This window comes from Rhinopithecus bieti, unplaced genomic scaffold (assembly GCF_001698545.2).
Source record: "Rhinopithecus bieti isolate Rb0 unplaced genomic scaffold, ASM169854v2 scaffold_7438, whole genome shotgun sequence".
NCBI lineage: Eukaryota > Metazoa > Chordata > Mammalia > Primates > Cercopithecidae > Rhinopithecus > Rhinopithecus bieti.
In genome coordinates this window covers 3,213,147-3,229,629 of record NW_016805589.1, presented here as the reverse complement: position 1 = coordinate 3,229,629, position 16,483 = coordinate 3,213,147, and the positions used below count along the sequence as shown (strand labels likewise).

General features: G+C 39.4%; 1 protein-coding gene across 1 annotated transcript in view; it reads left to right on the top strand.

The window, feature by feature from the left end:
* Positions 1-16,483, top strand: part of LOC108530161 (TNF receptor-associated factor 4-like) — a 54,948-nt gene that overhangs the window by 19,810 nt on the left and 18,655 nt on the right. The window lies entirely within an intron of this gene.

Below are 16,483 nucleotides of genomic sequence, written 5' to 3'. Positions count from 1 at the left end.
AAAAAAAAAAAAAAAAAAAAAAAAGTTAGAAACCCTTCCTTCTAGCTTTATTAACTCCTTTCTCTGTCACTCTGCTGACATATTTTGCCATTATCTGCTTAAGTGTCTCTCTCCTCCATGAGGTTGGAGTTTCTTTGAGGGCAGGAACTATGCCATGTTCACCTTTTCATTCCTACCATTGAGTCAGTGACTGACACCTAGGCATTCAATGAATGTTGAATAAGTAAGTCACTAAATGTGAAATATAAGATATGCTACATCTGAACTCAGGGATGTTTCTAGTAATGGTTATATGAAAAGACTGGCTGGGTATGGTGGCTTACGCCTGTAATCCCAGCACTTTGGGAGGCCAAGGCGGGCGGATCACAAGGTCAGGAGTTCGAGACCAGCTTGGCCAACATAGTGAAACCCCGTCTCTACTAAAAATACAAAAATTAGCCAGACATAGTGGCAGGTGCCTGTAATCCCAGCTACTCGGGAGGCTGAGGTAAGAGAATCACTTGAAACTAGAAGGCAGAGGTTGCAGTGAGCCAAGATCACAGTACTGCACTCCAGTCTGGGCAACAAGAGCGAAACTCCAACTAAAGAAAACAAAACAAAACAAAACAAAAAAACCCACAGCTTTTTTTGCTGTAGAAAAAAAATAGAGTGAGAGAAAATAAACAAAGAGGAGTGCCTGTCACTGGCAGGTGAAGTGACACTTAACATTTATTTTCTTCTTTCTACTTTTCTGTGTTTCCTATAATGGGGGCTGGATAGAGGAAGTATGGGTACACAGCAGGGCCAACAGTGCATGCAAAGGATTGAGCCCCACTCTAACCAGAGAGATTCAGAAATTATATATAAGTGAAGATGACACTAGCTGCATTAAAAAATGAACTTGGAAATGTCAGTATCATAATGTGATGAAATGTGTTTCTTACTCATTTGTTTAGAGGCATGTGTGTTTGTTTGTATGTACTCCATGCAGTCATCAGGGACCCAGCCTCATGGAGGCTCTGCCAGCAACACATGTAGACTGAGGAAGAGAGGGCACAAGGAGGCTTCTATGGGAGGCAGCACATTGCGTGCCCCACTTCTGGCCATGTTCCTCTGGTCTGATTTCAGTAACATGCCACACCCAGCAAGGAAAGCTGGGAAAACATGTTAGCCATGTGTCCTGAAGGAAAGGGAGCCGGGTTGGGTGAGCAGGCCATCGGTGAGTTAGCTCGTCTCCCTGCATCCCCTCCAACACAACCCCATTGTCTCAACAGTCACCTCCTGACTGGTCTCTCCTTCTCAAGTCTCTCACCGCTCAATCCATCTTTCACCTTGCTGCCAAAGTGACTTTTCTAAAACAACTATTTGGCATGTCACTGGCCTTACTTAGCTGCCTATGCCCTGCTGAATACAGTTCAGATCCCTCAAAAATAAAACTCTCAGTCTACAAACTCAAGTGTACAATAATATTTCTGTCTATAACTAAATTTAATTTCAATTTTGATCTCCTAAATTGCCAGGTAGTAGAACCATAACCTTAATTCAGAGGATTCCCCCTCCTTTATCTGGAGTAAGGTCTAAGTTTTGGGGGTATCACACAAAGCCAAAGCCTTGAGTAGGCGGCACAGGGTTCCCAGTAGTCACCATAGAGGGATTTTCTGGAAGAAACCAAGGTAACTCTTGCCCTTATAACATTCCAGGAAATCATATCTTTTTTTTTCTAACTTTTATTTTAAGTTCAGGGGTCCATGTGCAGGTTTGTTACACAGGTAAACTCATGTCATGGGTGTTTGTTGTACAGATTATTTTGTCATCCACCTATTAACCCTAGTACCCATTAGTTATTTTTCCTGATCCCCTCCTTCCTCCCTCCCTCCACCCTCCAATAGGCCCCAGTGTGTGTTGTTCCCCTCTAAGTGTCCATATGTTCTCATCTTTAGCTCCCACTTATGAGTGAGAACACGTGGTATTTGTTTTTCTGTTCCTGCATAAGTTTGCTAAGGATGATGGCATCTAGCTCCACTCATGTTCCTGCAAAGGACATGATATTGTTCTTTTTCATGGCTGTGTAGTATTCCATGGTGTATATGTACCACATGTTCTTTGTCCAGTCTACCATTGATGAGTATTTAGGTTGATTCCATGTCTTTGCTATTGTCAATAGTGCTGCAAGGAACATATGTGTGCATATGTTCTTATGGTAGAATGGTTTATAAGGAAACCATATCTTGAGAGACTCTCATTCAGTTAGTGAAAGGAGGAAAGCCAAGTCCAGCAGCACTGAATTTTTTTTTTTTTTAAAGCAAGAAAATAAGATGTTGATGTGGGTACAAGGGTGGGGGAACCTTAAAAAAGTTCATGGTAGCCTGGGTGCAGGGGTGGCTCACGCCTCTAATCCCAGCACTTTGGGAAGCTGAGGTAGGTGGATCACGAGGTTAGGAGTTCAAGACCAGCCTAGCCAATGTGGTGAAATCCTGTTTCTACTAAAAATACAAAAAAAGTAGCCGGGCGTGTTGGCATATGCCTGTAGTCCCAGCTACTTGGGAGGCTGAAGCTGGAGAATTGCTTGAACCTGTGGGGGCAGAGGTTGCAGTGAGCTGAGTTTGTGCCACTGCACTCCAGCCAGGGTGACAGAGTGAGACTCCATCTCAAAGAAAAAAAAAATTAGTTAATGGTAGACACTAAAATCTCTGATACACATATCTTCATGAAAAAAATAGAAGAGCAACCTAAGATAGGAGATTATTGTAGTAGCCAGCTAGCTAGTATACAATGCGAAAACAAGTGGCCGCATGTTTTAATGCTTTCTATTGGTATATTTGAAAATTCTAATTTATAGTTTAGCACCATGTTTATATATTTATCAAACAAAATACAACTTGCACTTTAATTTTTACTAGCGTGCAAAATAATTCCAGCAAACAATATGGAGATATTTCTCCTTTACTGAATTATATAGTCAAATTTATGAAGGACAGGGATGTGTCCAGATATAGAAATAACAAAATACTACATCTGAAAAGAGATTTCATTTTATGTATGGGGAATCTGGGGTCTGTAGAAGTAATGGTTAACCCAAGATCACACAACTAATAAGCAACAAACTGGGGCCTGGGTCCAGATCTCCATGCCTATCTGAGCTGGAACAATGTGGATGATTTTTTACTCAGAGTTTCAGAAGGTAGCAGCCTTGAGAGTTGCCAGGAAAATAGTTGTCAAAGCATAAAGCAACAGTCAGCAGCTGAAGTTTTCCTTGTATTCTGAAACCCATCTGCCCCCTTCTAACCAGAATCAGTATTTACTTCTTGGGCTCTGAATCTCCCCGTGGCTAATGCTGTTTCCTATACATACTTATTGTGATGGTTAACTTTATGGGTCAACTTGCCTTGGCTAAGGACTGCCCAGATAGCTGGTAAAAATAATTTCTGGGTGTGTCTGAGAGGGTGTTTCTGGAAGAGTTTAGCATTTGAATCCATAGATTAGTAAAGAAGATTGGCTGCACAACCAGGAGGCACAGCAGGAGGTGAGTGGTGGGTGAGCCAGTGTTACTGCCTGAGCTCTGCTTCTTCATGTCAGATCAGAGGTGACATTAGATTCTCATAGGAGCGGGAACCCTGTTGTGAACTATGCATGCCAGGGATCCAGATACTACTTATGAGAGTCTAACAACGCCTAAGGATCTGAGGTAGAACAGTTTTATCCTGAGACCATCGCTGGGTCCCCTCATCCCACCATACGTGGAAAAATTGTCTTCCATGAAAACAGGTCCCTGGTGCCAAAAAGGTTGAGAACTGCTGCCTTATAGCACATCTCTTCCTAGAAGATTTGGAATGTTCCTAACACACACACACACAAATGAGAGATGTTTTGGATATCCTAATTACCCTGATTTTATCATTACACAATATGTGTCTATATCAAAATATCACATGTACCCCATAAATGTGTACTTTTATTATGTATCAATAAAAAATCCTTTTACATATTTATCTACAACCTGTTGGTTATGCTTTTCTGGAGCACCCTGACTAATGCACTTATAGACATAGATCTTCCATGCATAGTCCCCTCTTCTGGTAACAGCATCTCAGGTTGTCTTTGGGAATGACTTCTCCCCAGAGCATGTAGTCTTCTGGTAGAGTCTTTTATAGCATCTGGTTTTCCCTTGGTTGAGGAACACATGTAATCTGCAGGCCAATCAGAGTCCCTGTCCTGGAGACTCTAGTCTTGATCAGAGTGACGCAAAGATGAAAAAATAGTTGGAACCAATTTATCCAGTGATGACACACTGAGACTGTCCATTAGTGCCTGCTTCCAGGATAACCAGCATTTCCCTAGTTCCCATCCTTTCAGTAAACTCCTTTCTTTGCCTAAGTGTTTTTTTGTTTTGTTTTGTTTTGTTTTCATTCTGTCGTCTAGGTTGGAGTGCAGTGGTGCCATCTTGGCTCACTGCAACCTCTACCTCCCAGGTTCAAGCGATTCTCCTGCCTCAGCCTCCTGAGTAGCTGGGACTACAGGCGCCCACCACCATGCCCAGCTAATTTTGTATTTTTAGTAGAGACGGGGTTTCACTATGTTGGCCAGGCTGGTCTCAATCTCCTGACCTCATGATCCACCCACCTCGGCCTCCCAAAGTGCTAGGATTACAGGCATGAGCCGCTGAGCCTGGCCTTTTGCCTAAGTTTACAGGGTTGGTTTTGTTTACCTGCAATAATATGAACTGATAAAACATTCAGTTAGCAGTCTGATTGATCAGCTTCCACTTAACTGATGTTATTAACCAAGTACTAACTAGTACCTCAGCATGCTGATCCCCAACATCTAGTAAGCTTGACTCCATTACACCTGTGCATTCCATTTGATTCTATACTTACCAACCATTGCAGTATTTGTTTTCAAATCCGCTTATGCCAATTGTACATAGTATAGCAATTATGTAACATAATTAAATGTTAAGTAAACCAATGAAGTGTGAAGGCAAAACCAGTGCCTACTCTTGTGAAAACTATGTGGGAGTCTTGATAAAGGTAGGCAAGTAAAAATGCTGTCATAAATTAGGTGTGTATGAGAGAGAGAGAATTATCAGATAATGGTACAAAATAATAAAACTCTAGTCTTTTTCTTGTGTTCATTTTTAAAGACAGAGTCTTACTCTGTCTCTCAAGCTAGAGTGCATTGGTGCAATCATGGCTCACTGCAGCCTCTACCTGCTGGGCTCGAGTGATCCTCCTGCCTCAGCCTCCTGAGTTGCTAGTACCAACAAGCACCACCGTGCCAGGTTAGTTTTTATTTTATTTTAATTTATGTAGACACAGTGTCTCACTATATTACCCAGGTTGGTCTTTAACTCCTGGCCTTAAGCAATCCTTTCACGTAGGCCTCCCAAAGTGCTGGGATTACAGGCATGAGCCATCACAGCCAGTCCTCTAGAAGAAATTTTTAAATGAAATCATTTCTCAAGAGTTAAGTTCTTACTCTCCTTTAAACAAATCAAAATTAGACATGACAGAGCATTCCCAATGGGTGATTCCAATCAGCAGACCCAAAAAATCAAAGGCAAGGCTTTGACCCTATGAAAATTGGAAGATAAATGAACATTTATTTAATGTTCATTAAATAATGTAAAATACTTAAGGTATATATCATTTATTATAATTTCTTGATTTATGTATTTTTTTCTCAAATTAACTGAGTGATCAAATTGAACAGGAGGTCTATTGTATAAAGAAATCCAGAAGGAAGCTACTATGCTTAGATCTACTCATGTGTTAGTACTCAGTGGCATGGACCCATATTGAATTTAAGCGGACACCCCAATTCTTTGCCTCTCAAAATATAAGAGTTGGAAAGAATCTGAAGGGTCATCTAGGTCACATCTTCTTTTCACAAATTGAAAATTGAGGCCCAGAAAGGCGAAGTGATTATGCTGAGTCATACAGTGGTTCATGACAGAGCTGTGACTATGACCTGGGTCTCCTTAATGTATGAGCTCATCCTGCAGCACAGCAATTTGGTTCAAAGGTTTTTATCCATTTATTTATCCCTCTGCAGACATAGGTTTAATAGAACAAACAAATTCTTATAAAAAGACAATGTGAAATAAATTCTAAGGCCATTTAAGGAATAGTATCCAGTCAAACAATATGAAGCTTGTTATTCAGAAGTCAAGGAAATGGGAATTAATTAACTCTGGGAACCCGGTATAAATCAGGAATTCATTTGTATGTACTTTATGTGAATACTAATGAGGGATCATACTATCCCTGGTTTGCTTTCTCTTGTGTCACACAAATTTTCACATCCCCAACTCACTTTTCCTGATGCAATTTTATAAATGAAGCAAGAAAACTATAACTTACAATCAATCACCAGACCAGCAAGATCTTTTCCTTAATTATTCCAGATACTAAGATGCCTTTTTTGTCAAGGTAGATGTGAGCACAAAAGTTAATGGTCAAGTAGGTCAAAAAAGCAGGCTTGGCTGATCTGCTTCTAACTGATTTTTTCCTTCATAGAATTGGCTACATTTTTAGCAGAATCAACAAGATTGGATGATGGCCTGGTGTTGGGTAGTTAAGGGCAAGGAGGGTGCATTACCCACCCATTCTGGACACCATGTTGGAAGCAAGTAGCAGGCTCAGCTCTCCCCTTCCATCTCTCCTCCTCCTACTCCTCTGAAAAGAGTTGCCGTATTTTATTTCACTCCCTTCTCTAAGGAGGGATAGTGTTGCTTCAAACCACAGACTTGACTAGGCCAGACTATCAGAGTTGGGGTGGAAAGGTATCTGCTCCTTTGCTGTGTTTTATTTCTCAGGAGTCTCAAGCAATCTAGATCAGGCAGAGGTTCCAAAGTCAAACACGACAGAGCAAGACAAGTAATATGCATTGGGAAGTGGAAAGAGCTGTGGGCAGGAGGCTCTGTATGAACTGGGAATCCATGCATCATCCAAAGGGGCAGCCAGGATGTGACTCTGGCCTCCTGGAGGAACATGAGCCCAGCCAGCCAGATCTCTAACTTAAAAAGAGGTGGAAATCCAATTACTTCATGTAAAAGTCTTTTGACTCTAAAATCGGTTAAAATTTTAAACACTGTCCAAGTCAAATAAAATATGTCTTCGGGCCAGTTACAGCCCATGGGCTGCTCATGGCTGGTGCCTTGACTTCTCCAAGACTCCCTCACTGCCAGGTGAGCTCCAGACTAGCCAGACCCACATGAAAATGTTACAATTTGGGAAGAGACCTTGAGATTTGGAGGAAAAAGCAAAGCTTCAGCTTACTTTCATTCTAGACCACTTGAACTGTCCAGGCCCAGCAAAACGAGTCTTCCTGTGACTCAGCCTAGCTTGATCAAGTTCAACATTAGAAGTCAGGGCCAAAATCTCAGCATCATGGAATATTTGTTTTCCAGACTAATTTTCTTGTTCTGTATTGATGACTTTCTCCCATGGTCCTTTGGGAAAGTGATATGGCAAGAATCAGAGGTTCAAGATCCCCTGTCCTGTCCTTCTTTCTTTTGTTTAATTGTCTGCAGGTAGCCTTGTTACACCCCTAACTCCCACAAAGTTTCCTTTGTCTACCTGTGGATGTGCAGAGTGAGCAGAAGATGAAGAACAACACATCTGATGGTCTATATGCACCTAGTTAACTGCATTGTCCCCTTCATTGACTCTGAAAAATTTTTTGGAAGACCCTACTCTAGTTCACTATTCAAGCTGCAGTGATCTTATTTAATGAAAACATTCTATTTATTCACCACCTGTAATATTTCAGAGACCACAGCTTTCCCATAAGTAATTAGAATTCAATAGGACTAATTGTGCATTATAATTCAATAGGACTAATTGTTCATTGTATATCAAAATACTTTACAGAGGCTTTGGTTCTAAAGACTTCTTCATGTAATTAGAGAATGCCACGATTTGGCATTTGGTCTTTCCTATTATCTCTGTAAGTTTTTAATTGAAAATCATTTCAGTGAGTGAAATCACAACGTGTTAACTGAACCAGCCGATATGGACATGCCCAAATCTCATGTCAAATTGTAATCCCCAATGTTGGAGATGGGGCCTGCTGGGAGGAGATTGGATCATGAGGGCAATTTCTTACAGTTTAACACCATTCTCCTTGGTGTTGTCATGGCAATAGTGAGTGAGTTATCATGCGATATGGTTGTTTTGAAAGTGTGTGGCACCTCCCTGCCTTTCTCTCTTGCTCCTCCTCCAGCCAGCCATACAAGATGTGCCTGCTTCCCTGTTCACCTTCCACCATGATTGTATTAATAAGTTTCCTGAGGCCTCCCCAGAAGCCGGGCAGATGCCAGAATCATGTTTTCTGTACAGCCTGCAGAACCATGAGCCAAGTCAACCGTTTTCTTTATAAATGACCCAGTCTCAGGTATTTCTTTATAGCATTGCTAGAATGGACTACTACAGCAACCAGATGTCTGATATTCATCACTAATAATGTGAGAAACCATAGGCTCTGTTGTGCAATTTATTGAGCACTTACCATGTACAACTCTATGTAATAATAAGAGTAAAAGACAAACTGGTCATGTCTTCTGGAGAGTACTCAACAGCCCCACCATCAGGAAGAATCTTTGAGCAAGATCAGCTACATTTTATAAATGAATAAAGTCACACTTCCTCTGTTTTCTGGACTTGTTCCCTTGCTGTGGAAGGGGAGGGGTAGGCAGAATCTTCTCTGATGGCCTTTTCTAGCCCTGACTTTGTGAAGAATGTTGGACTCTGGACTCCAGTGTTTGAGTTTGAGTCCTTGCTCTGTCACTTGCTCACTGAATGACTATGGACAAGTCCCTCTTTAAGCATCAATTTTCTCACCTGTTTAATGAGAATAATAGTATTACCAATCTCATTGTGATTGTTAGGATTAAATAGGATAATACATATGCTTGGAACAGTACTTGTTATGTGGTAAGCACATGCCTCTCCACCAAAAATATTAACTAGTAATATCCCAGCACTGAAGTAAATACAGTTCCTTACAAGGAGGTTTTACCCATTGAGAAAGAGCCCTGGCTGCTGGTCCCAGCTCTGCAGTGAGCTAACTTGGACCCTGAGCAGGTTGGTCTTACAAGGCCCCTGATTTCAGATCTACAAATGAGGAGGTTAGACTGGCATTGTTGATTCTCAAAAACTACTAATTTATAACCTCCGAGCAGTGAGATTTGAGTGCTCCTGGCAATTATGAAATGTATATTTCTATCTAGGTTAACTAACCTCAGCCCAAGGATGTGGGTTAAAATGAACAGATCTATCACATTGTCTAGGATGGAGTATTTTAAAGTGAATTGCAGACAATGTAACATTTTTGGAATTTCTGTAGAGGGAAACATTCCATTAGGCAGGAAAAGTGTGGGAGAAACACTGAGACCTCTCTCTTCCTGCTCCCTTCCTCCTCCTCCCGGAGCAGCTGAGTGAGTTGGGGAGAAGGACTGGGCAGCTCAGCATTCTCTGCAGGATCAGCCTCGCCCCAGAACACCAGCGGAGTAGCCTGCCCTGCAAGAGACCAATGGCTGTCCCCTTCTGCCCTGGCTGAGTAGGCAGGTTTAATTCACAGAGAAAAGTGTTGCTGGTTGCAGATCTAAGCTATGTTCCGGCTCAACTTTCATCATTAAAATTTTGGTCTTTAATCATCTCATTTCCAGTGATAAATTTCTCAGTGAGATCTAAATGCAGAGGGGAAAATGAGCAGTTATTTATGTGGCCCCCAAAGTCTCAAGAAATATCTTAGGGTCGGCTTGAATTGCTTAGAAGAAAAATGCTCAAGCCCAGTATGGTTTGTTTATACTGCAATGCAATTCCCTAGCCAGGCCAGACCACAAGGATCCAAAATTTCCAAGGACCTATAAACAGATGTTCCCGGTTGAAAGATGCAAGTCTTTGGACTCCAGCTGCCCTGCTGCTGCTTTCTGAGCCAAACCTTCTTGGTTGAGGACTTTTTCCTCGGAATGTGACTGTCTCCACAGTTCCACCCTGCCTCAGCTAAAAGGTTCTCTGTTCCAGCTCTGAAATCCTAAGGAACTATCCGTCTTGTTCTTATTTAAACATTCTAGCCCAGAAATAACTTGCAGGATGAAAGGGGGTCTTATTTCAGCTCTGCTTGGGCTGTTTCACTCGGGTACAAACATTTTCTATGTACTCTTTTTCAGCACTCCTTACACAGCACTAATCAGAAAAATATTCCCTCCTTCTTGACTTCGCATTAGCTGTTTGAACAACCCAGAGTTTTCCAGCAGCTGAGGTGATTGCACACATCATTGCCAGAGTAGTTATATTTTATGTCCTTCCATTATTTTTGCTGGTCCTTGCAAGTGGGTCAAGATAGAGCTGAAATTTTCTCAAAAGGAACATATTATGCTGTGTAAATAATAAAAGTAAAACCAGCATTTGTTTCTCTATAAGACAAATTAACGCCAGGCTTTTCCTTGCATATAATAATCATGTCTAAAACCACGGTGATGTATTTGACTGCAACAATGCACTGGGCTGTAGAATTTAGGTCCCTTGTTACCACCCCACTGATGCAGGTAACTGACAGTAATGAAGATGTAGTGTATCTTTGAGCTCCAGTTGTTGGGCTCTGCCACCCAGCCAGTGATTCCATAAATGGTTTCTTTTCCAGATTGTAAAAGCAACTGATAAGCCATTTCCTCTCATCACCACAGCACTTCAGGCAGAGCTTCTATATTGATCTATCCTCTTTACTCCCAGCCCTCACCAGCCCAAGGCAAGGCAGGATTTCCTTTAGAACACTTCAAAGCCCTCCAAATATTTTTGGTGAGATCTTTAAAAATGCAATTCTTCCCCTGGATTTTACTTTTCATAACAACATGAAAGTCAGTCATATGAATTGGGTCATTCTCATCATACCCAACTCAAACAAAATCAGAAGCCGGGGGAGAAAAGCACTCGGGACACATAATGTTGCTCCAAAAATGTTAATTTTCTGCAGCCTGGTTGCTGAAACTGCCTGCTGTAACCTGAAGCCAGTTTGATCTAATGGCTTCTGAAATAAACTGCTGCAACTTTAATTTTACCCACTGCCATCACTCACCAATCAGAACCTGTCAGTTCCCCAAAACTGTACTTGTGCCAATGAAAAAAAAGAGCAATATGTAACATTTCTTCTTTTTATAAAACCTGCAAATTTCTCTTTGTTCTTCAGACATATTGAAGACCACCAGGTCTGTGTGTATTCCCCAAATTGCGATTGTTATATCCCAGATAAATCCTTGCATTTAGAGATTTGCCTCTACATATTCATTTTACTTTAACAACACTCAGGCTCTTGGGTTAGCTGTTAAAAGGAGGATTATTAGGTAGAGAAAGTCGGAGAAATATATGTGCATCTCTAACGTTGTGTTGTAAAACAAAAGACCACAATCTACTTTTCAAGAATTATATTCCCCTGAGAATGTCAGCTAAAGCTGGCAATGAAACAAATAGGAATAATGTCTGAGTATAAAAATGTCTCATTTTGTTGTTTTCTATTTAGATTGTATTCTAACATTTATCCTAAAATATTAAAAAAAATAAAAATCATTGCAGATACATTATTGCAGTTTTAAAATAGATCCTCCCCCAAAATTGGATTGGTATTGCCTTTTAAGAGTATTTCACATATGCTCAGCTGAGCAGCATGCTGCCAGAAAAGCTACGTCTAGACCAAATCAAGAGCTGGCAAGACAGCTTTCCAGGCACAGAAAAGAAAGAGAAGCCCCTGCTCATCTTTTCAATGCTCTGCCGCTCACAAGACCTCAGAGGGTTTAGTTACAGGGGGCCAGTGACCTAAAGGGTAAATGTCTGAGATGTTTTTAATGAAAGAAAAAAACCTAACATTTACAAAGGAAATACAATAAATACTGATGTACCCACCACTAAAAATGAACAATATTTTACATTATTTACTTCAAAATATCTTTTATTTAAAGAAATAAGCACACACATTTCCAAGAAGACGACATCTCGTCTCTTCCCATGCTCAGACACATTTTTCTCTCTCCAATCCCAGAAGCAAATTACATCACCATACAGTATGTCTAATCTGTATATATGTTTAAAATCATGCTTTTAAACATGTAATGCGAGTGGTTATGTAGCTATACATATATATCCATAAATGCCATATAACATTATTATATCACCATTTTGTAAAGAAATTGTATGAAAATGTAACTTGCATTTCTCATTCAACATTGTTTTTAAGCTCTTTCCAAGTTGAAGTATGAAAATATTCCTAACTTATTTTAGCTATTGTACAACGTTTCATCTTCATCGATGCATCACAATTCATTAATCTCCACTGTCTTACTGACAAACATTGGAATCAATTCCAAGATTTTGTTATTAAAAACAATGCTGCAAAGAACATTCTTTGGCATGTCTCTGTGTTGCACATGCACAAAATTTTCACTAGGATAGAAACCCACAAGTGACATCAAGAGTCACGGGGTATGGGCATTTTCAACTCTGCTTAATATCACCAAATCACTTTCCAAAGTAATAGCAGTCGGCACTCCTACCAATAGTGATTATGCATTCTCTTTTCTCCACCAACATTTTCTATTAGCAAACTGCTGAAATTCTTCCAGTTCTACTATTGTAAAATGTCATCTAGCTGTTTTAATTTATATTTCCTTGAACACTAGTAAGGTTGAGTATCTCTTTGTGTGCTTATTGCTACTTGAATTTCTTCTGTAAAATTTCTGCTTGTATCTTCTTCCTATTACTCTGTATGATTATCCTTATCTTACTGATTTGTAAGTTCTTTGGATAGGCTGCTAACCAATGTTTTTCTCCTTTTTTTCCCCAAAACTATGTTGCATCAAGAAGCTCCACTATGCCTTGGAAATTAGTCAAATGTTGCAGATCCACATACCCAGGCCCTTTTAGAGTATCAAAATTTAATCTTCAGAATGATATTAAGAAATCCCTTGATCTGAGCCTGAGAGTGCTCAGGAGGACCAATAGATTATGGAGAAAAGGCTAGAACCTAGAGATTTATTTTTTCTTTTCTTTTTTCTTTTTATTATACTTTAAGTTCTAGGGTACATGTGCATCAACGTGGCCAGGTTTGTTTACATAATGTATTTACCTTGTGCCATGTTTGGGTGTGCTGCACCCATCAACTCGTCAGGCACCCATCAATTCATTCATTTATATCATGTATTAACTCCCAATGCAACCCCTCCCCCCTCCCTTCCCCCTCCCCTCTCCCCCATGAATAGGCCCTGGAAACCTAGAGATTTGATGAAAAGCTTAGCTTTAGGTATACAATTCTGTCATGATCTCAGGCATACACAATTTTGACCTAATTAGAATAGGTTTTCTCAAAAAATGATTAGGATTTTAACTCTGTCACCTTTCCAAGCAGTTCTAAGCCATGCTCTGAGAATCCCTCAAGCTTTGTAACTGGGTGCCAAGCATTTATTTTTAATGTTTACATGGGTAGCTTTTCCTTTAAGGGAAGGGAGACAACCCACTGATCAGCAACAATGGCAACGGTAAATGACACTCCACCTGAAATTGTCTGCTGCCGAATGAGAACACTGCATTTTCCTAAGCAATGTCATCCTGGACGTTGTTAAACAGATGATCAGAAGTGTCATTTTGCAAAAGCTGTATTTCTGGGCACTTTCTATGGTCTTTTTTTCTTGGGGGGAGGATGTCACTCTAATTTTAAGAGAGGCAATTCAACAACAATTAAATGTAATGAATATGTATTAAGTAAAGAGGCAGAATCCATCCACAGCCTCTAAATCGGGGGTGTGCAATCTTTTGGCATCCCTGGGCCACACAGGAAGAAGAATTGTCTTAGGCCACAAATATACTAGCACAGTAACCAATGAGCAAAAACAAACAAACAAAAAACAAAAAACTCATGATGTTTTAAGAAAGTTCACAAAATTGTGTTGGGCCTCATGCAAAGCCATCCTGGGCTGCATGCGGCTCACGGGCTGTGGATTGGACAAGCTTGCTCTAAATAGAGGAAGAGGGGTTTGGATTCGATTTCTTCTTCCCAGTGGTGGGAAAGAGAAGAAATAGAGAATTTGCCATTAGAAACCACTTTGCCACCATGGATGACAAGCTTTCCAAGCAGCTGTCTTGGGTGAGGAGTTAAAAATAAGTGTGACCCCCATTAAGGGAAATACCCAGATTGACTGGCATCACCTTAATGTGGTGAAGTTCTTCCAAGAACATGCACAGCAGCAGAGAGAGCAGACGCAGACCCATGGAGTACAGAGAGTGAAAGCTAGGCAAAACCTTAACACACACATGGAAAGCGGCCTCCTGGTCCCACTTCCTCTCCAAAAGCAGGGAAGAAATGACCCAGAGATAAAGTGGTTCTTCTAAACCTGTTGGCAGTCCTAAATCTTTCTCCTTTCACAACTAGCGGAGGGTATCACTGAACTAACCACGGAAACTTGTACCAGCTCAGACTCCAACTTCAACATTTAGAAAATATCTTCATATGGTGTACGCATATCAGAAGATCCATGCAGAATCTGCCCAACAGTTTTAGACTCAATGCCAGACCTAAATCAATCTCATGTTCATGTTCAAGGGTAGATAAACAATACAGAATCTATAAAAACAAAATAAAGATAGATAACATTGTAAACTAGAAATAAACAGCATCCACCTGAAATGAAAACACTACATCAAAACAGAAATAAAGTTCAGATAGCACCTGTTTTGTGCTCATAATAAAATCCAATAGAACAGGCTCTGAGATAAAGAAAAAAGATTATATGATAGTCTTATACTGAAAAATAAAGAAAACTTGATAGATAGTGAAAAAAATGAAGAAACTAATATTACTAAAACTAAACTTTAAACTGTATTATAATCAGTAAACTGTAGAGTATGGTAAAAACAGACTTAGTTATGTAAATAAAAAGATTGAAACACTCTCCTCGATTTAGAAGACTGGTGAAAATGAGAGAGAAACACATGAAATCAAAAGAAAAATTAGATACAAAAGAAAAATATGTCCTGAGATGAAGATCTGAATTTGCAGATCAAATATATTCATCATGTAGCAAGATAATTTGTTAAAATGAGAGCAGCACTTAGACATATCCTGTTCACACAGTGGAATTACAAAAAGTAAAGATGATTTTCCACAAGAGTCAACCAGAGAGAGTTGGGTTTTACAGGAGGAGGATTGCTTTATAAAGGGAAAAATTTCAGCTTGGCCTTAAAGGTCTTCTATACAACACTAAAAGTCAAATAATAAGACAAAAATGTTCAAAGATAAAATGATAAATTAAAATAATAAAACAAACGCCTCAGGTTTCTGAAGACAAAGGTCTTCAGGACCAAAAAAGATAAATCAAAATAAAAAGCCCAAGAATGAATAATTCATTTAATAAAAGGTTAATATGGAAGATTCATGTCATTTCAATATAGAATTGCTCATATATTTTTCCATTTTCATTATATAATTATTTTGAATATTATTACAAAACAGGATGAAAATGTGATAATTCTTGAAAATGAAAATATGTGATACTAAAAAATATTTTACAGTAATAAATTAGTAAATAGTTGTTACTAGTTTGTACTCTGTCACAACTCCAAGAATACACAGAGAATGAAAGATGAAGGATATTAGGGGGTGTAGACAAATGAGTGAATTCCTGCATTTTTATGAGGGAACATAATACATAAAGTTTCATTCATAATGTTAATAACTACATTTTTTAATCCTAAGAATAACAACTAGGAAAATTTAAATCAATATATATGCCATTCAAGTTACTGGAAGGAAAAATGTCAAGATAAATGATGCTTCCTCTCCACCCTTATCACTGGTTAATCCCAAAGCCTCATTACTGAGAGCATTGTCACACTTAATAGTAGTTTAACATCTCCATGAGAAGATATGCAACAAATTAATACAGCCATGCTAGATACAATCCACAGGAAGTACTAACAAGCTATCACTTGCATTAAGAAAAATCTTTTGATATTGACAAGTAAACACAATGGAAGTAGCAAAATATCCCTGGTATTCATTTCTGAATTGAGATTTAAGGCATACAAATTTACTTGGCTTGCACTAATAGTTCAATGAATTTATATTCCATCTGCCGTTAACCTATCACACTCTTGATTTTGAATTCTATTTATCCTCAATTTCTTTATTAATAAAACTATCCCATTAGTGTCATGGGCTGAAATTTCATTAAAGCTTTAAGTGTCATATAATTCCAGAGGGGTAAAAAATAAACACTCAAGTTAAATGCTTTAACTAACACACCCTAGTATAATGAAAGATTCAATCTCCACATCCTCGGCTTCATGTCCACAAAACTACGTGTATTTTGCTACACAAAGGGGGTCTGGCTGTGCCCTTGTTCTCTTCTTCCATTTTTTTCTAATCAGTGACTGAACTTCAGACTGTCTTCCAACTAAGCAAGGTGAAATAAAAATTGATTATTCAGAATCCAAAATATCTTATGGATCACATATATATA